General features: G+C 37.8%; 1 long non-coding RNA gene across 1 annotated transcript; it reads left to right on the forward strand.

The window, feature by feature from the left end:
* The first annotated feature begins 227 nt into the window (after window positions 1-227).
* On the forward strand, window positions 228-6,277 carry LOC118257371 (uncharacterized). The gene is made up of 2 exons (XR_004781544.2): window positions 228-347; window positions 5,598-6,277. It is a non-coding gene; the product is annotated as an uncharacterized LOC118257371 (long non-coding RNA).
* Window positions 6,278-22,474: the final 16,197 nt, after the last annotated feature.

Consider the following 22,474-nt stretch of genomic DNA (forward strand, 5'->3'; position numbering starts at 1 on the left):
AAATATTCCTGTAAAATCCAGTGAACAGTGTTTGTATTTGCTTCATTCTGTTCTTCCATCAGTTTTATACATCCACCCTACTAATCTGTCTAGTACTTGCTTGTTTCTTGCATTCACAGTCTTTACCCCATTATGGATATCTTGCTTATATTTATGGGCTATAAGATATAACATCTAAGAAATAATGGAAAGGATATTCCCTAAATTAAGGTTCATGTCTTAAGAGGAAAATAGCCTTACAAATATATATCCTGTACTTGTTCTTTCTCCTCAACTGGAGTGAGCTGCCCTGCACTGAAGAACTGAGCAGTGTGTTCTGATGGGGATAATCTGAAGTTTCCTGAAAGGTAACGAGCTTCCTTGAGACAAGCTCAAAGAATCATATGTTCAGTAGTGCCAGTATCTTTTTCATTTTTTATCACCATTGTTTGTTCTGTTGAGGAATCACTGACCCTTTATGATAACACCTTTCTAGTTATTTTTCCTGTGCCTCCATAGAAGAGGCCCTCTATTCAACCACCATTAATGATACTTTTTATGGACCCTTATGCTTTCTCTTGCCAGCTTCCGTAACTGAACTTCCCTTCACAAACGTATTGGTCAAAGGCAAAAGCATTGTGTGAAGTAATACCTAAGTGTATTCCTATGAGAATGTGCAACTTTTGGGAGGCCATGTTGAAATCTTTCTGTGAATTTGGGAGAGAACAGGAGTACCATTGGGTGGAAACCACCAGGAGTACCAGGTGCAGCCTAAATGCCACACAACAAATATTCAATGCTTAAAGCTCAGCTCAGAGCAGATAACTTGGAGCAAGCCATTATCAGAATACATTCACGTAAAGTGTTAGTGAATTATTAAAGAACATGACAAAATTTCAGTTTTCTTGCACATCATTTGAGAACAGAATATGGGGCAAAAACTGTCAAACAAGGAGCTTGCTGTGAACAGTTCAGGCAGTATTAGTCTTCTTTTAGGTGGAATGTGACCCTGCTAACCCTGAAGTGTGAGTTAGACCTTTGATGTTGAAGGGTATTCAGAATTAGGCAGTCAAAGTTCATCCAGCTTGAGATGGTAGTGTGTCTGCAAACTCTTCCTTTCGGTCAAACCAGGCCTGGTTTGTAACCAGCCCTGAAACTGTGAGGAATAGGTGTAGGAGAATATTTTCTAGATCTGGGCAATAGATTTCAAGATATCTGTTAATAAAAATAAAATAAAATAAAATAAAATACAATAAAATAATTTGATAAAGATAGGAAGGAAATAAAATGGAGGAGAAGTAGTAGAGATAATAGGGAAGAAAAATGACTTTTTTCCTGTCTCCTCCCTTGTTTTCAATAAGTAGTTAGGATACATGGAACTGTCACTGTCATCATTATCATGTCAGCATTTACTGTGCTGAGCCATCTAGCAAGGAATAAAATACTTCTGTGGCTTTTACACACTTTAATTTGAGAACTCAGCAAAATAGATTATTATTTTTTTTTCTTTTATTTTCACAGAACATAAATGCTATAGGGAAAATGTCCTGGTCAAAGTGAAATGTATCATATTGTTTCTCCAGGTTCACTGCAATCCCAGTAGTGTTCAAATCTGCAGGGTGCCCCTGGATGTGAAAATTTCCACTAGATAGGCACACCCATGTTACAAATAAATTAATATGCTCAGACAGTGCACCTGAAAACTCACAGGAAGAATTAAAGTTACATTTCTTTTGAGACAAGTAGGCATTTATGGTCATTAGAGATGAAAATCATCTCTGTACAAAAAGCCATTAAAAAAATACCAGTGTATCCTTTTCCCAGAACTCCAAATTAAATGCTTAAAACTGTAGAGGATTAAGGTTGAAGAAGAGTGGTTGAAGAGGAGTGCCTGTCTTTAGGGTCCACCCATATCAGGAAAGATTTTGATGCCACAGACATTTCTTTGTCCCTTAGAGATGCTGATATGCAAGTGGGCATTGCTCATGGAATGGCCCTGGAAACAGGGAGAATGGGGAAACTCTTCGCCACTCTAGCAACACGGTGAGATCCCAAGTGCATCAGCAGACCCTATCCTGTTCTCCAGCAATGTGGGTCAACATTTCCCCAGAAATGTCATTTCCCCAGGAATGTAAAGCTATTTGTCACATCCTTGCAAGCTTTCCTGGTTATTCTCCATGTGTTGCATCAGACTTTTTTTTTTTTTGTCTGCCATACTGCCGTAGAACTTTTTATTGGAACACATTAAAAGAGCTAAGTTCAGTAAATTATTAAAGCTGCTTTGTATTTGATAAAAAATGCAAATGTGAAATATTTTTTCACTAGTCAAATTATTGAACTCTATTGTTGTTTATGAGGAAACAGCTTCTCTCTTTATTCTGCTAAGAATAAATGAATATAGCATTCAAGGTCATTTGTTTAGAAATAGGGTCATTTCCTGCACTTTACTAAATCTTCTCTTGTAAAGGTAGAAAAAGAGAAATATCAAAAAGACTACATATTATATAATGCATATTTTGTTTGCTGAACCTTGAAAAGAACAGTGCTTCCAGTGCCCTCTCCTTGTTCTCAACCCTGAGTAATCTATTACCCACTGTTACTCTTATCAGATGGCTTTTCTGTGGAGTGTGCTAGTCTTGCTTCAGGAACTAATTCTCGTGTTGGATAAAGTCACGTGGAATAAGTTTTGGTGACCAAATTTTAATCTTGCTTTGTTGTAAATCATGAGAAAGCATTTCATCAGTGAGAATTCTTAATTGGACCCCAAGTCTCCATCGATCACTTTGTAATGCCACAAATTACCCATAATCTACTTTTGAGGTCACAGGGAAACATTCATATATTTGGTTCTTTTAGAGAATGTCTAGGTTCTGACACTGTTTCTTTCTAACTTTGTGCTTTTTATAATTATAACAGAATAACATGCTTGGGGCACCTTTCATTTTTTGTCCTGTAAGAGGCTAATAAACCATTAGGGGTATTTTACAACATAGTGAGTGCTATTTTGTAATGTTTCATTAGCCACAAATCCACAAGTCACCTTCAGGAATTCCAGATGCCAAACTGAAGGTATTTTTGCAGCTGTTCTATGGGAGCTCATGAAAGTGTTGTACCCTTTAAAAGGAAAAAAAAAAAAGAAAGAAAAAAGAGAGAGATCTTTCTATATATCAGTCCTTTTTGGCAGTTCTCTAAAGCAAGAAAGAATACTCATCTGTTACAGCTGAGTACTGAACATTTTATCCATATGCCTGTGGATAGTTCAAATATCATCTCCCTTGTAAAATGCTTTTGCTGTAGCACTGAAGGAAGTGAACTCCTTTGAACAGGATATAATATGCTCCAAGGTAAAATGCTTTGAATGGCTGTTCAGTTAATAAAATATCGCCTAAAGCAATGCTATCTTCTGACTATTATTATTGTGTTTCATGAGTTGACTTTTAAATTGAATTCCCTGCCATCTTTATATACCGGTGAACATCTTGAAAAAATCAAGCCACAAATAGTGACTGTTTTCTAAAGGTCAAAGAAATTGTAAGGGGAAAAAAAAAGTATTTTCTGAAAAAAAAATAGCCAGGAAGCCCTGAATATTTATATACTGATATCATCTTTAGACCTCCAGGGTGTTTCAGAGTACAGACAGCTACAGTTTTTAATAAAAATGTTTTCCAAACTGAATTTTGTTTCTCATTTCAGATATATATATATATATATATATATATATATATAAAGGATTAGTTTCCTGACTCATACTCCTTTGTTTGAGTTTTAACAGTTAATGTTTGGTCCTTTTCCAAAACAATTTTCTGTCCTTTGTAAAAGTGCTAAGGCTTGGGTGATAGAATTGCCAAGGACTGTTTGGAAAAACATGTACTAAAGACTTGTGTATAGTGTGGTAGAAAGGGATGGACAATTCATTTGAAAGTACCTCTGTTTACATGACTATTTTAGCGTGTATTAGCTGGTGAGATAATGCATTTTCTATATTGCTATTTAAAAAGTTCAGTTGGTTTACTGCGTATTAAGTCTGTGCGCGGATGTCTGCATTTATTCATCTGCTCTGAGAGCTCTCTTGGCAGTTCTCCATTTTTCGTCCTTACCAGGAGGCACCAGCACCTATTGTTCTTTTCACAGTGATGAGGTACTGTCTACCTGTTTAAGCGCTCGTCCTGCTCAGGCTCAGTACGTGTACATCTGTACACTAGATCACTGTACCTTATTTTTTACACCTGCCATGGGACAAAAAGAGGAACTGCCTCTGCTTGCCATCTGGGGAGAACCAAGGGATTAGGAAATTCTTGAAATGAAATATTGCCATGAACATATTTAAGGGAACCTGACAGTTATCAGAGGCTATGGTGAGCAGTGAGAAAGGACCTCTTTCTCCATATAGAGTACAAATGCCTGGTAGAAGGTGAAGTAACAAAGAATACGAAATCCTTGAACAGCATCCAATGTAGAGAGATGCAAGTATAACTTGGTCTTGGCCTTTGGTAACCTTCCATTGACAAACCAGGTGAGACAGAGAATGAGACAGTGTGAGACCAGATAGCAATGAAACAGTAATGAACAGTTCACAGCAACAGTTTAACAGCCTGTCTTCCCACATCAAATTAGTTCTTTTCTGACCAGAATGATGGATTTGCAAACAGAAGCAGGCATATATTTCTGCATTGCTTCAGGAGCCTTGCTCCAGTATTCACCTGGGTAAACAGTGCACAGCTGCTTGGCAGCTGGCACAGGAGCTGGCTTGCACAGCCGAAGATGTGTGGTAGCTACCAAGTAGGTGCAACTGCTATTATCATGGAATGAACCATCTGATGTGTGTTGGCTAGACATGATTGCATCCAAAAATAAAAGTCTTTCCAAAAGAAATGGCTTGTAGGATGACATAAATTGTGTAGGATTTGTGTGTTTGACCACTGTCGCAGTTTATCAGTTGCTGTCTGTCTTTGACTTATGACATAATAACTGGCCAGGCAAGACCCCAGTTAGATTAGGTGCCCATAGGGGGACAAAGGGATATCAAATGCCCAGTCTGCTGTGGGCTGACTAAAAAGACGGAAGAGGAGATTCCTGCCGTGTGCCTATTGATACAGAAATATCTCACCAACAAGTACAGTTGCCAAAACAGCTGCTAAATGTGACCTAGACAAGCCACCCACAAGAACCACATGTGCATGCACCAAGGCCCAAGCAAAACAGAGACTGTGTAGATTCATGAAACAATACTGTTCATGTAAGGGAAGGGAGAGACCATCATCTGCAAACACTGGACATGTGAGCTCTTTGGCCATACTGCAATTTGTGCGTTCCCCAAGAGGCACAGGTTAGTGGAATCCTCTGACCTCCAGGCTTTGTGTGCACCTGTGCAGGTGTATAGAAAAAACTAAGATATTACATGTAGAATCCAGAGACAGAACTGGGGGCAGCAGTTCAGCATGTTTCAGTCCTGGATTGAGCAGAACCAGAGAATATGTGGCAGGAAAAAATGCTTCAATTTCAAAAAGCTTGGCTTTGTTGTTTGTTTACATTTTGGCCCAAAAGACTGAGAACTGAGAGGTTGTTTTACACTCCATCTTTTTTTTTTTTTTTTTTTTCTGGACATTCATGGAACATAGGTTGGAAGGAAACAGTAAAAGAGAAATGTTTGATTTACCAAAGAGTCTGTGCAACAAATCAACCTTGAAGGAAGAAGGCTCTTTCTGCTTTGCACAGATGGTGTGTGGAGAAGACTGTACAAAGGACTCCTTGGTGGTTTCTTCAGCCTGGCCATGAGGAAACAAAATGGTGAAGAAATGTTGCATCCTCCTGTCTGTCTCTTCAAACAACAAAGTGATGTAATCAAAGGAGGGCTTACAACAGCTGAAGTCCATGGATGCTGCTGACTTCCACTCTTATGAAGTGAGGCTCAACTGTAACACTCCAAATCCATGTACAGACTTGGCAGACAAAATCAGTGTTGTTTGTGACTCTTGAAAGCAAATTCATGAAAGCAATAAAACTTGCTCTGTTTCTTGGAGTTGGGATGAGAGAGAGGGGGAAGAGTAAAGGAGCAAGAGGCAGAGCTGGTGAAAGTGTTCTAGTTTGGTACCTGTATCCTGTCCAACTTGCCAGTCTTCGCTTCCCCTGGCTTCAGATCTCCTCTACCAATTTCCTTTTCATTCATCTCTGATCACACCAAGATCTACCATGCCCTTCATATTCTGTTTCAACTCACAAAACCAATGCTGCTCTCACTTTTTCATTGTGTTTCTTTTGTACAATGTACTCACGAAAGAATAAATTAGCATAGAAGCCATGTCAGTGTCTTCATTCATAGCCCTTGCTCTTTTACAGTCCTTTTTCCCCTCTTTTATTATCATTTATAAACACAAAAAAATCTTCAAGAAAGAGTCCTGTTGAGTCCTGTTGCTTTTTTTTTTTTTTCTCTCCAAATTGTAAGTAGCAAAGTGTCAATGTGGGATGTGAAAAAAAAAAAAAAAAAAAAAAAAGGAAGGAAAAGTGGATAGAGCTGGAAGCTGGTGTTCTACTTAATGTCCATCTCCTGTTCCACATTACAAAGGCAAATGTGTTAACTATACCTGCAGTTTCTGTATGTTTCCCATTATAAGTCCCCTTCTTACAGTTGCTGCTAAGTTTGCCAAATTGTTTTAACTGCACAGGCTGAAAGTTTTCCATTCTGGGTATCTAATTCAGGTTGAATTTATAACGGCTTTAGAGGAAATTATGTATTCTTTACAAGTTAAAATTAATTTATTTTCAGTTCACTCTAAAGTCCTATAATTTGAAAGAAGCCCTTCGATTTGGTGGCAAAGAAAGAAGAACGCATGGTGCCATCATGCCAGGATGTACCCTTTACCTACTTGTGCTGGATAGTGAACTCCACACATATACAGCCATGCTTAAAAAAAATAATTCAGCAGAAACTTATGAGTTAAGCAGGCAAGTTCTCCACAGAGTCCTCTACCGGACATGACCCACCCCAGAACAGGTGTGAGTGAGAAGAAAAGTAGGGGTACCCTAGCAGGAACTGGGTATATTTTTTTTTTTCTGCAATTGGTCTTTTGGGGCTTTCTGTGGCTCCTGTGCAACAGGACACACCAGGAAAAGGCTTTTTAAAAAGTCTTGACCAAGGCAATACAGGAGGGAAAAAAAGCCCAGATAGCTGCAGAGGAATGAAGAATTCATGTGTTTCAAGAAAGTAAAGAGAAGCACAGGTCAGGAAAGAGGCATTGTGGAACAGAAGCTGTATAACTTTTTACTGAGGAACCAGAAAAGAACAAGAGCAATGGCAGCTGAAAAGAAAAAAAAGATAATAGGAGCCCTGATGTCAGCCGGGAAACTAGTAAGGGACTCTTCTGCTTTCCATTCTAAATCTTTCGCAGGTGGTAGCTTATATGAAAGATAACAATCTACCAAAATTATCATGTTTTGCACCAAGTCTAGGGATAGTTTGTCTGCTGAGTGGATCAAGAGATTCTGCCTCTACCAGTAGCCTCTTGATACCAAACAGAAATTCTGGCTTTTTTTTTCAGACCTTTTCTATTTGGAAATTACATTAAAATAGATAGAAAATACATTAAGTTGCCAAGCCAAACACTCAAAATAAAAGAAAATTCATAAAGTTGCCACATACACCTTAATATGACAACTCTGATGTGTGCTTTCTGTTGGATTTTCATTATACAATCACATGCATGTTTTCAGCAAAGTATTGTGTTCATTTTGTGCATAGGAGGGAATATTTATGTAGTCATCACATCAGGCCAGTGAAAGAGCACACTTCTCTCTTGGTTGCAGGTTTTAGCAGATGAAGCTATGTAGTTGCTGTAAAAGAAGAGCCAATCTCCTTGCTAAGGCAGATGAGGGATTGTTTGGCAACTGGGTTATTGCTCTACCTCTCCTCCAGACTTTCTGTGTCCTGTCCAGCCACTATTTGAGGCAGTCTTTTCTTGTACAGCCATTAGCTTTGTGTTTTTCTGCCCATCCCGGGAACATCTCTGCAGACATGTTGACAGAACAGCTGAGTGCTCACAGGAGCAAGTGAGGCCAATTGCAGATGGCCTGTGTGTACAGTGTGCAACAAAATTCCAAGTACATCAAAAAATTAAATGCCAGCAACTTATTTTAAACAAGTCTGGTGTTTCTTCTTCTGTACTTCACAGTCGCAGGCTGTAGTATGGGAGTAGAGAGCACTGAACTCACAAAAGTTCTAGCAAAGGCATGGTGAGAGCAACCCTTGAGCAGCTAGGAGGGAGTGAATTCTTGTCCATGCAGTGCAGAGGTCAAGTACCTTGTGACAAATTGGAGCTGTGCTTCGTTCAGTAAGCAGATGGCTCATCTGTATTTCTTTTCAGCCTTACAAGAAATGGGAAGATGGAAAAGAAATACAGATAAGCCATCTGCTCACAGAAAGAAGCATAGCTTGGATGGATTAGGAGATGCATGGTGACATGAAAACACACATAATACAGGTTGGACAAATGGCATTGATTGGGAAATCTTGCAACTTTTAATTTCTAATTCTTGAGAGCTTGACTTTCCAGCCTGAACAGTCTTTTGACATAGGTGTTTAAGAATGTGTAAGGAGACATGTATGGTCTGTGGCAGCTCAGCTTCATTAACATACGTTTGGGATTTGCTGTTCTTGACATACATGTTATATAAGTACTTTTCTAAAATATTTTGGAGCTTTGACAAACATTTTAATGAAACTATTTCTTATGTCTCTTGGCCTATTAAACTAAGTGTCTTGACTACCATGAGGCAGAGGAAATTAAAACTAATACCTTTAGAACATATCTAAAATAATTTTAAATCACTTCCCTGAACAAAAACTTAATGTTTTAAGGCCCAGCATCTCAGGATCTTTACATGTCAGGGAGCAGGTCTGCTGGGAAGCTGCTGAAGTTCTTCCCATTTCATTAACCAGTACTCCCTAGGACTACACATGTACAACTTTAAAACTGGGAAAATTTTCATATTTTTTTTCAGAAGGAATCTTTCCTGTCCTGGACTTGAGGCAGGTACAGTTTCTGAGGAAATTCCACTTCTTTGGTGGGGGGAGGGAGGAAATACTTCCATGGCAGGTTGATTATAAAATATAAATGGTGCTGTTGGAAGCAGCTCAAGAGCCAGGAATGCCAGACTGAACCGGGGAGATGGATTAATGAGCAGGTGATGCAATTGTAGTTATGTGATAAATTGCTTGGATGTTTCTTTATCAAATGCCCTGCAGTACAGTATGTCACAGAATTATCACATACACATAGCCTACACATACGTAGGCAGATGTCTTGGGGCAGATCCTCGGCAAGCGTAAGTTGACTGAGCTCCCCTGAAGTCCCTTTCAGTCTTGGAGCTTTGCCATTTCGTATGAATTAAGGACTTGGCTCCTTTGTCTCCATCTATGTTCACTAAGCTGCAGACCAAACTGATGATTATTCATCTAAGTAAGTGTTGCAAGTTTCTGGCTCTTATTTGCTAATGAAAAAAAAATGTTCTAACATGAAACTGGGCTTAGATCCCAGTTTTCAGTCATACTCTCCATTAAAAGATGAAGGATGTGGCATACATCACCTGAGAAGCATAAATCAAATAGTAATAGTGCTGTTGTTTTCCTAAAGAACTCAGGGAAGGACTTAATTGCATTCACATCTCCTCCTGCATCTAACCTGGTGTCCTGAGTCAGTTGCATTAAGATTGAGAAATCCTTACCAGGGATACAACGCACACAATGGTTACAGTCACTGATGTAATACTGGCGCCAGTAAGCTTTATTTTATTTAAAAAAATACTACTTTCCATGTACTTTAAAATAGTATAGACATAAAATATTTTTTAAAAAAACAGAAGCTCTGTCTGTGTAATTTGATGCTGAGCCTTAGCAAAACAGGCAAAGTTCCAAATATTTTTCCCTGCTCAAATGGTTTAAAATATGTTTCCAAGGGTGATTTGGCTGGAGAGGCGACCACTGGGGAATTACAAGCTGAAAAGTTTTATTTTTTGTGAAGATCTGTATTTCTGTGAAGAAACCGCAACTGCTTTTAGGGCTGGCCAGGATCCAGAAGTAAGGTATGCTCAAAAAACATTCGTTCAAGTGAAATCTCATTAATGAAGCTGAAAGGGGAAAACATGGCACTTAAAACTTAAAAGAAAGACTGTGAGATAACTCAATTTCAGCCAGAATACCTTGTCCTTTGTTTAGTATGCAAGGCCCTTTATTCTCTGAAAACTTCTACACAGGTACCCATGATTCCCCTACTTTTCTTCTCACTCACACAATTTTTGCACCACTAAAATGAAGGGAGTTGTTTTGGCACACGCAGTTGCCAGACTGGGGCCTCCCTTTGTACTTAATTAGTGTTTGACATATTCAGTAGGAAGTCAGATCAACTAGAGGCATAATTAACGCATAATTTTGCATTGCCAGGGCAAGTTTAATTTACGAGCTTGTTATACTCATAGCTGAATGTTACTTTTGGCAAAAAGAATGTTTACAATGTTGTTGTTTGGACAAATTACAACTATTTTTTCTTGAGGGCCTGGTCCACCACTCCTGAAAGGAAAAGACTGTCACTGCTTTCAAGAGAAGGGGCCCTCTTTCTCCCTGCCTGCGGACATGTAACAACCATCTGACTTTCTGGAGGACTTGTCTCTCAAGAAACGTGTGAGTGTTTGGGAGGCACCTGGCCTATCTTCTCTACATGTCAGTCAGGTAGACCTACATCATTTATTTCAGTGTCTGTGCTGAGACCCTGGTAGAACTAGGCACATCAGTACCACCAGGTGAGTCCATGTGCTAGGGCTCCATGGTTGTAAGAATCACCTGCCTTGCTAGGCTGGAAATGTTTTCCTGATACACCTAAATCTAGACTGCAGTGCATAGCACCTTGCTCCTATTTGAAGACCTTTACAAACTAGAGCACCACTTATATCCCGTATCCCCAGGGGCACCTCAGCTTAGAGCACATGGTGATCTCTGATGTAGTCTGCTTCAGAGAGGAGCATCTCCTGTCATTTTTGCTCAGAAATATTCCCACATTTGTGGTTAGGCCTTTTTCACAACAGGTTAACGAGTTTGCTGGGAGCTGGAAGAAAGGAGCATGCACCTTCTTGTTGGCCAGCTCTCTGGTCTCATTATTCGTGCATTCCTTTCTGCATGATGGTACAGCTTCAACAGGAGAGGTGGGAATGACCTCTCCAGAAACACCAGGTAGCACATGTTTTCTAGGTAGGTCAGAACTGTGGGGTTTTTGTCCACTGTGATTTCAGAGAGCTGGGAGCCTATCACCTTCCTTAAACAATTGCTCATGCCAGTGTGCTCATACCAGTATGCAAAAAGGCCACACTATTTTTGAAGTCCCAGTCAGTTTGGACTTCAACCTGTGGACTCTGGGCTTTAGTCTAGGTCAGTAACATGCATGCTGAAGTGGGACATATGAGAGGTGAATGTGCATTTCAGCAGCTCTTTGCTATTGGTATATCCCATGAGGTAGTCTCATGTTTGCCTGCTAGTCCCATGGGTCTTCTGAACCTCTCTTTGAAGACATCCACCTTTTTCGATTGAGCAGAGGAGGAGCTTATATGGCGAACTATGACTTCTGCAGCACTCATCTGGGGGCATGTGCCTAATTTTTTGAAGTAATTAATCCCTAAATTATAAGCATGGCATCTTTCTTCTACATCTTTCTGCAAATAAGAGTCACTCTCTCTTTGCCACCTCTTTATTTGTTTCCCACTTAATCATATTTCAGGAAATGGCTATTTTGTGCAGTGTATTGCCCTAGAGTGAAGACCAAAGAGTCGATGAGAGGAAATCTAGTTAATCCTGACCAGCATAACATTTAAAGTAATTTCACAGCTGACTTCAGGAGGACTCACATCCAGCTTCCCTAGGGCCCTGAGAGCAGCCATGTCATGGGCACCAGCATTAGGGAATCAGTCCTGCTGTCCATGTTGTGGAGGAGTCACCACTCAGAGTCAATTTATACCTTCAACAGTAGAACATTACTCTAGTCTCAGCTATTATCACTGAAGTTTTAGTGTTCAGTTAACAATGAGTTATTGCCTGGTAAAAACGGTAGGGATTATTATATAGACACTGGGCCTCAGGGAAATGGCATATGTGACTATTGCTGTACTTTGATCATAATGTCCTAAGGGTCTTGGTATGCACACCGACTTCTTATTATATTTTACAGCTTTCTCTGCTCTTTTCCTGTGTTTAATTCCTTTATGAAAGAAATGAGCAGAAATACTTTTAGTAGACCAGAGAAGAGACATGGCACTGCAATGTAGATCACAGAATGTGTTGCAAAGGTGACCCATCCTTAGAACAGCCCACGAGGAAAATCTGAGATTTATCAACTGCTCAATGATTTAAATAATTTTTCATATTAAATCCTTCTGTTTTGATTATCCTGAGTTAGCCACTTGAACAGCTGCTTTACTATATTTTTGTATTTTTACTGCTGTGCGGTTTAGTGCTCTTTCATCCTGTTCTTTTACTAACTTTTATAATTTGTCACAAATAATATCTGAGAATGACCATATTGAGGTTTTGTGGATAAAATAAAATAATAATTAAAAAAAAAAAAAGAAAAAAATAAAAAAGGAAAAAAAAAAGGAAAGAATTAGTGAAACATTTTAAAAGGGTAAATATGTAAATATTATCCAGACATTGTGATAGTGCTCTGAAAGCTGACTACTGAGTAGCTGTTTTCCTGGCAGTCTAATTTCTGTAAGAGCTTCTAGGATAAAGTAAGCAGACTTTTCTCCTGAGACTTATTTAGCAAGTTCTTCTGTTTTTATACAACTACTGCAGTGGGTCCTTACTCCTCTTTTGTGCTGCCAGCACCATGCTCCACACATATGGCCTCCAACTTCAACACCAGTCGGTGCCTGGGGAAGAACAACTCAAGCTGCTGCACTGACATTTCATAATCAAAGCTCCCTCTCTGAAAATCTCACTCCACTTAGATAATATCAGAAAATGTTTCTCTAAATTGTGTAAAGAGCCAGGCAGTGGAATGCAAAGATTCCTCAACACCACTGCTAAGCTCAATTTAATAAATCAGAGTGAGTGTGTCTCCAGGTTATCCATTTACCATAATCTCTTCAGGCTGAACCAGACTACTAAGATTGGTTTCAGAGAGCTCAGTGCCACTTACTGCATTAGCTCTGTGGTAAGAGAAAGCTTCATGGGTTGTCAGGTGTTTCTTGCAGAGATCATAATGCTAGATATTTGAAACATCTAGCTCTGCAATGCTCAGGGGAGCATCACCAGAAGCAGAGCATGTGCAGGATGATGCTCTTCTGAATCAGTCTTCACAGCCTCCATTAACAGCAGTGGTGCTGTATTGGCCCACCACGGTCATCCAATTCCTTTCTGAAAGGGTTTGTGTTCTTTGGGGCTGTGCTAATTCTACGGTTGAAAGGTTCGCGTCTTAATTATACACTGTGTAAACAGGTAGGCAAGGGGTTGTTTAATACCTGCTACCTTCTGTGTTCACAGATCTAGTATTTTAGGAAGTAATGGACATTGATTCTTTGTTTTGCTTTACCACAGCACTTATGACTTCATAAATATGCATTATAACCTGCTGACTCATCTCTTTTTCAGGTTAATATATGCCAGTCTGTGTAATTTCCTCCAAAGAATCCCTACCAACAAAGTTAGGCAGATTAAGTCACTTTTACCTTTCAATAATTGTTTTTCAGGAATATCTAATATCTGGTGCTTGTTATTTTGCTGTTTGGATATTTCAGAAAGAAAAGAGGAGAATAGAGCAGCAAAAAAGTAATTAAGATGATATATAAATGAGGTAGAAACCTCCACCATGCTGGCATTTTTGTACAGCAAGTGTCTGCTGTTTTCAGACACTAAATGATAGAAAAGTCCAATCCGTTTTTGGAAGATGAGGCTGATGTTATTCTTAGATTCTAGGAGGAAGAGAATTCATCTGCATATGGCCTGAAGTTACCTCTGCTGAAATTAGCTGATGTCTTGCAGACACTGCTTGGAGCTAGCTGAATTAGACATGTAGCTCATAACATTTCACTAAGGTCAGAATGGGCTTTATTATCAATAAATTCCCATGCATGCATGCATTATAGCTGTTACCAAATACAGTATTTTCATGGAAACATTAGGAATCTCTCTGTGGCATGGTTTAAAATGATCCTTGAATTTCTCTACATCTATGCCAATAGTACATAGATCGATGTAATTTTTTGACCTCTTGATAAGGAAGACCTCTTGGCTGGCCATTAGGAGTGGAACACTTAGTAGTCTGCTAATAACTTGTTTTTAAAAAGTTTTTATTTTGAATAAATATATTGACAGCAAATCTTTTTTTTTTTTTTTTCTTTCCCTAGTTAATGCATGACCATATATACAGTGAATCTTTCTGAAACAGAGGAGCTATTCTGATTGCATTGTTGTACATGGTGGTGAGGATGAAATATTTCAACAAATCAAGTGCAATCATCATCACAATTTGTTTTCCTTTTCAACATGGTAAGTACCTTAGGCCACAGCCCATTCTTTAGTGGGTAAACCTATTTCATGTTTTGTTATGCCACAATATGCAACAAAAATGATTTCATTTGCACAGCCTCTAAGAAAACTGTGGCTACTCAGCTGCACTAGTAAGGAAAAAAACAGTTGAAAGCTTCAAAGTGCCGTGGCAAGTTTCTTCTAACTTTCTGCTCATGAAACCTAACAACTGTGTCTGTTTTTTTCATTAAGAAACCATTGGTTGTACAAAAAGCTAATCATGCCATAGATGCTTCTAAGAAATGGGAAGTTAGGGGTACTGCAAATTGCATCTGTGCTGAGAAAAGGCATCCTGAGCCTCCACAAGGAGAAGGAATATTTGAATTACAAATGTAGATCTTAAACTATATACATAAATAAATAAATACAGTGAAATATTTAATCTTTTTATTAAGTTGTACTGTGTACAAAATAAAGAGGCCATTCTTTAACTTGGAAATAAATACAGATTATTACTTATAGAATTGAGCCCAATAAGTCTAAAACTGCTCATATTTTACTTCAAAATGTTTTTGAAACATTAAAAAGTTGTTTCATGTGTTTGTTTTCTTGAAGAAACTTCTTGCCTCATAGCTACAGAAAAATATTTCAGACCCCTTATGAGGATAAAAAATTTGAAGAGAACCTGAATGAAGGAGCCAAACAAAATGATCTGGGCAATAAAAGTTACAATTTTGCAAGTAATTTCTGTGCTTCCGTATGTGAATGCTCAGCACATTTACATGGAGTGCTTTTGAATCTATTTTTCAAACTGCATATGTGAATCGTGAGGCAGCATCCCATTTCCAGACTTGATGCAGTCCTTTGGGATCCTCAGCTTAGCTGCAACTGAGTGTGAACTGAGATTCATAGAGACACATTATTAGAAGGGTTGAGACACTTGTGAAATACTCAGACTGGAGTTTGGAATCCTATTGAAACCATACACTTTTAATGAACTGCAGTTTGTAATTTAAAAGATGACATTTGAAAGTGTGTAAGAACTAAAACTTGAACACTGTAGAAAAAATAACAAGAACATTTTGTAGCTCTTTTTGGCAGGTACATATATTTCTCTTAGAAGAGTGTAGTAGGTATGCTTCTGAAAGCTGTCATTTCACTTCTAAATCAGAGCAGCAAACTCTCATGGCCTTCTATTTTTTTTTTTTTTTTTTTTTCAGCACCCAGAGAGACATACCCTGAATTATCCACATTCCTCTGAAATCCTAAGGGTGATTTCCAGAGGTAACAAATAAGCAGTATCACTGTAATTTATTTATTTATTTTTTAAACTTGCATCGTCTAAAATAAAACCAGAATTTTTACAGACTGTTTTCAATGGACAGCATGACAAAAAACAGCCACATGGAAACAGTCACAGGTAGTGGGCACCAGAAGATTCCTTACATTTTTTTCACTCAGAAAGTCTCAAGAGACCTGCAGCTGCACGAGAATGTTTGGCAACACATATTACTACTCCCAGGCCCTTGGATTTTGCCTACCACTGGTTAATTCAGATTACATACCAGTTAAAATGTGTACCTTATTTTTATAATTCAAAACGATTAAACAAAATATTAGGACCAGCAAGGAAGACATGGCCTGATAAATTGCAGTGTACTTTTATTAGATTAACAATGTGTTAGCTTTGACATCAGCTGTAATATGATCCAGTATTGTGAAATGCACTTTTGGATCCTGACATGTTTATTGTTATGCCTGGCATTCTTGCTGGATTTTTTCTTCTTCATTATTATTATTGTTGTTTTTATTATTAATATTATTAATCTTAATATTATTAAGATTGTTATTACTGTTATTATTATTATTATTATGTTATTATTATTATTAGTGCCATTGTTATTATCAAAAGATGAATGCATTTAGGTTATGGGGTAGGATTTTTGTTTTGTTTTGTTTTGTGTTTTTTTTTTGAAAAAGTGACAGTATGCAAGTGTGTACTTGAAACTGTTTTACATGCCAAATGAGGTTATGGAGAGCCTAGAAGTGAGAGCAGAAGTCAGTACACAAAAGGGCTTGTGTCTTAAGATGTTAGCCTGGAATTTACCTTTACGTCAACCTCCTGGTCTACTCAGACAAAAATGTACTGAATGTCAGTCATGGATGGGCAAACTAAGGGTATTGCCGGTCTCTTGACACTGCACTATTTGGATATGATGGATGTGGAGAAATCTAATCCTTCCAGAGGGAATCAGGTGGCACTATTAGGACAAAGAGTGCAAACAATTTTGTACTGGAAAAAAACTTTCCATTTTTGTCTTTTTGTGCCAAAAATGTTACAGTCTCCAGCTGTTTTGTGTTAAACACTAAATCTAGTAGAGAAAAGAATCTCATAGAAAAGGTTAAACATCGAATAGCAGTTTCTATTGGTTGGATTATGTTTAGATCGTATAAAACATGCTAAAAATCATTTCCCAGGCACTGTTAAAACATCTGCTTTCTGGATTAGAAAGCTACATATTCAAATCTAAGTTGGGGAAAAAAAAAGAAAAAAAAAAAGAAAAAAAAAAAGCCAAGAGCTGTTTTCTTTAAAGGTCTTTTGCTACAAACAAGTGAATTGAGTGTTTGTGATATCTTCTTTTTATCCCAGAAGTCAGTCTGAACAGACTGAGAAAGAAAACAGATGTCCTACAGACTGAGACACAGTTATTTGAAGAACAATGTAAGTAATCTTCCAAAAAAACAATGATTTAATTTGGGCTTTCCCTTTTGTCATCCCTGCACTAGAACTGCGTATTTTATTTTCTCCTCTTTAATCAATAAAGAATGGAATTGTCTGGTTCTTTGACATTTCCACTGAATTTTTAATGCTGTGCATTGCTTCCCAGTCAATCCAGGGAATCTCAACATTCATCCAGGAAATGCTATATTTTCCTGTTTGACTCACAGGTACTCTGCAGGTGGCTTATTGTTTTTGTTTTGCTATGGCATCTCCCTCTGGATCATGATTCTAGGCTTTTTCATGCTATAACTTGGGATCTCAGGCTAGGAGATGAATACCATAGGTCAAGTGAGCACAATATGTTCTTGATGGTGCTGTGCACTTTTGTGCTTTTAGCTAAACCCTTGTGATATCTGATGTTTCTTAAAACTCCCAGATTTTAAGATGTTTTCTTACAGGAATCTGGGCTTATATTCAAAAAAATATGTTTTTCTAATCTTGTGGTTGAAAAAGATCTTGAAAATATGAATAAAATTCCCTAAATCTTTTTTTTTTGTTTGTTTTTAATCTAGTAATTTTAAGTCCATCCCAGGATCTGGGGAATGATTCATGACTTTTTTTTTTTTTAATTTTATTTTAGAAGTTCAGAGTACTGTAATGGAATGCAGAAAGCTGGTTACAGAGTGTTGACTCTTTTTGTCTTCAGTGGCTGACTTGTATAATTGAAGTCAGATGAAGACATATTCTGGTCAACATTTTCAGAACTATTTTGGGGTCAGACTTGTGAACAGGATGGCTGAAAACATCTTGTAGTTACTTTTTGATAATTGGGTCTTAATTACTTGTTTGTGAAAAGTATCCAGTTGTTTCACCAAAAATATCTTTCATCCAAATACTGGAAACATGAACAGCAAAAGTTTTTGACATTTAAATTTTTGTACAAAGGATATCCAAGCAAAAATTCTACAAGCAAGTAGCTATTTTTATAGATGTGTCCATTCAATAATAGCTGTCCTTTGCCTGCCTTGGAGATGTTACATTTCATTAATAAGAAACCAGTTAACATCAGAAGAATTTTTCTACTTTATGAAAATACCAAATATTCCCTAAATTCTCACCCATTTTTTCTTGTCTTTCTTGTATTTTGGAAACAGTACTATTACTTCACTACTACTTCATTACTTGCAAGTTATACAGGATCTGAAAGTATTTGTTAGGTTACTAACAAATAAAGACTTAGCTGTCCATGGCTTATGTATACTACAATGTCTGGCATTCTGCATACCAGCTTCAAAATGTCTAGCTAAGGGTCTCTACTAAAGTGAAAATACAAAATGTGTAACCTGTTGACATTAATGGCAGAGTGGAATGATATGGAAGCCTCAAATGCATATTTGACAGAATCACCTGGATAGATTTTGAATATCTGTAAATGTGGAAACTCCAAGAGATTCAGGAAGGGAGGAATGAAACCATCACACTGACGTTCATCATACAGTCCCACATTTTGGCCCAGTATTTTATCAGCTCTATAGTAAACTTACTAACTATCAAAATAAGTGACATCAGTCAATTTTATATGTTTTACCACAAGACTTTATCCTCAGCACACACTCAGAAATTGCCTGATGATTGCTTCCCCTTCATCACACACATCCAGAACATAATGTAGCTATAACAAGCAGTGTATGAGAGGAGCATAATGATGACCCAACATTTCAAGGTCAAAGTCAGTATCTGAGCCTGAAGAAAGCTTTGATAAAGAAGATATGGAAAGCTTAGGAGGTCACAGTTACATTGTGTTAGATGACCTGTGGTGTTCATTGTTGGTAAGATATGTGCCTAGGGCTAACTTACATTTTTATAGTTTAAATAGCCCAGATAGATTAGGACAAGAAAACATTGCACACATGTCAAGGTAGATGGACACAGAGACTTTGAACTTATATACATATATACATATATATGTAAGATTTAAGTCGTTGTAATGAAATGAGACTTTAGGCATGTGATACCCAAAACTTGGCACTGTTTTGGCTTGCTGAAGCTGCAGTTCACTACTGTATCCTGAGAGTACAAATTAAGCACAGCTTGCACAACAGTGGGGCCAGGGTTAAGTAAAGCTCACAGTGTTGCTTGACTGAAGTAAGGCAAGGAAGCATCTCAGATTTGGGGATGTAACCCTCAAGAGATGTAGAGACAAGGGTAATTCAATCACCCCGTTACACGCAGGACAAAAGAGGCCATGCACCGTCTCATGCAGCTTGTAGCATTTAGATTATAATTGAAACCAGAGCAGCCAGAGGAGTCTATTTAGCATCTGCAAAGCATCTTAGTGGATGCTTAGTGAATTAAGGTAGCTTATGATTTTCCGAAAGCCGAGTATTATCACTTCAGTTGACAGCCTATCCCAAGACAGATAATTATGTTTCAGTTGACCTTGTCCAGTTTTCTTCCCTTTATCTTGTTCACGGCCACTTTTTAGTCTTTCCCTTTTTACCTCTTTCTCTCCTTCCTCTGCTACCCTGGGGCAGGTAGAATGAGGATCCCCAGGGAAATGAGTCACATGTTGTTTCCTGTGTTTCATCTTTCTCTAATCTGTCTTAGTGTCTTCATCCTTCTGTTTGAATTTTGCTGTTTAAATCTTCCTTTATTGGATAAAGTAAAGTAAAGTAAAGTAAAGTAAAGCTTTGTTTGCTGAAGAACCTCTGTAATGACAATTACTCAAGTTGGTACAAAACCTGCTGGCTAACAAAATCTCAGTTTTGCAATTTCAGTTCAATGCCATAAGTAAGCGACTTCTTTCTCATTTTTTTTTCTGTAAAGAAAGAAATCTGATTTCTTTGATGTAGGCTACACAAAATAACATTAGCATAAAAATAATACTGATACAAATATTTTTTGGAATAATGTCAGTGGAAAGACAGCAGAGGACATCTTGATGTCAACTCTTGGAACATACTTGCTATTCTCAGATTTACTAAGTAGTTTAATTAGTCATTTGTCTTTCTACTAGGTGTTATTCAGCTGTTCTGCCTCAGTATACAGATACCATAATGTAGAAGTGGAGTCCGACCCTATGATACTGGTTTTGATCCATTTTTAGGACAATGTAAGCTTTTTGAAGAATAGAATATGAATTACTAAAATAATTCTATTGTTCATGTGCGAATAGTTTTTTGTTTGTTTGTTTTCGCTTCTTTTTTTTTCTTAACATACACAGTTTATTCATAATACAATTTTGAAATAAATGCAAAGCTTCATGCTTAAACAAACATGCAACCACCAGTTAGCAATGCTAATGTGGAGCAGGTGAATTGGGAAAACATCCTCTTCCCTGGGATTTCTAGAGAGTATATCACCTCTGTGGTCTTGAATGCTCAGCGTAATACTGAGTCAGAGGCAGGACAACAAACACAAGTGTCTAGCTCAATAAAGCTATGCCTATGTGATGGTTGTTTCCCAAAGCTATTGGAGACAAAGGAAAGGTTCAGAAGAACATTTGTAAATGCTGATAAAATGTGCTAGATGTCATGCAACCTTGTTTGTCTATCAGTGATATTTTATGTTGTCGTATTAAGTTTTTACCTAGTCCGATGAAAAATCTGCTCCTCTTTCTTTCTGTTATCTTTGGCTGTCATACAGCTATAGGATAAGCTCAGCTAGTCTGATAATCTAATGGTGGGAAAGAGGAATCAGATTTGTGAAAGAAGACTAGATTTAAATCAATGGAAATGAAAGAAGTATACACCAAATGTACAGGCATGGTGGTAACCCACAATTGTGTCAGAGCAGGTATAACATGAAGGTCCATCCTAATCTTCTGTGAAAAGTAGATTCTTTAGCTATTCCCTTTCTCCATGCTCTCAGCCAGCTTTAGTTAGAAATACACTGGTGGTAGGAGAGCCAACCTAGGCTGGAGCCTCAAATGTCCTGTGCTGGAGGTGAAAAGTTAGGCTGGAAGTACTCAAACATTTGTGTTCAAATACAGATTTCACTGAGTTGTGGGCTAGATGCCTTCTGATGACAGCAAACTGACCATCTGAATTATGCCCACTGATGTTGTCAAGTTGTGATGTGCAATTAATTTAATGTATTTATGGAACTTTCTTTGAGATACAAGCTGAAGAAAAAGTGTCTGCCTGTTGGGCTTACATAGATAAAGAGGACTTTTAAAGTAGATTCAGCCTTTCTTGGTGTGCTTTGGGCTGTAGAAAATGATGTACTTTACCCAGATTCCTGCCTGACCTGTGTCTTTGACTCAGGTAGACATCTGGCTTTTGTTGTACTATTCCTACTGTAGTGTTGGCTGGAAAGTAGCATTTTTTTCCCAGTAAGTCCCAAATTTTATAGTTCCTTAATTCTTAGCTGTTATTAAAACAAATATGTGTAAGAAAAGACCAAAATAAATAAATAAATAAATAAATAATGTGATGTTGTAATGGTTATAATATCGGTATCCCCCTTGAAATTGTACATGTGCGGCTCTAGTACACTGTATTCCCAGTACTCAGCCAGTTAACCTGCCAATAATGTGATGTTTCTCTTTTCCTGAGTTACCAAGTATTCGCAAAATTAGTTAGGTGAGATCCAGTTAGCTGTAGATTTCTGTCCTCTGAAAGTTAGGCATCTTGTCCAGCATTCTTACTTAAGGGTATTCTGCAGTCAGACTGGCAAAACCAGGACCTCAGAAGACTATTTGCGATGTCCCTGCATAGACAGATGTGTTGTGCCACTTCTGGAAGTGTTCGTTTCTTATCACTGCCCCTGAAGGGAGCCTGGACAACTGGCTTGCGATAGGCATCTAAATGTAGTGAATGTGGAATGAAACCTTTCTTTGTATCATTTGGAGTTCTGGAACAGGCCTTTTCACTTATTTATTTATTTATCTATTTTTTTATTGCCATTTAGTTTGTGTGTTTCAAATAGGTCTTTTTTTTTGTCTCTTTTAAAAATAATCTCTGGTCTTTAATATCTGACACAATACAGAACACATCAATGTGAGTGGTCAGTTTTCAATATATTGACCTAATTCTTTGAGCTCTATTCAGATTTCTAGAAGGTTCAAAACTGCCACATGTCAGCCCTGAGAAAAACTCTTTTTCTTGGCCTGTTTCTTGGTCACAACCAGAGCAAGGTAAAAAGGTCACTGGTAAAAGCAAGATAAAAGCTATTAAAAGAATCACATCTTTCAGCATGAGAGCTAGAACAGTGACAAAATAATGTCATTTTCATTTTTTTCAGCTGTTGAAAATGTTCATCCATCTCCCATT

This window comes from Cygnus atratus, chromosome Z, assembly GCF_013377495.2.
Source record: "Cygnus atratus isolate AKBS03 ecotype Queensland, Australia chromosome Z, CAtr_DNAZoo_HiC_assembly, whole genome shotgun sequence".
In the NCBI taxonomy this organism is placed as follows: Eukaryota; Metazoa; Chordata; class Aves; order Anseriformes; family Anatidae; genus Cygnus; species Cygnus atratus.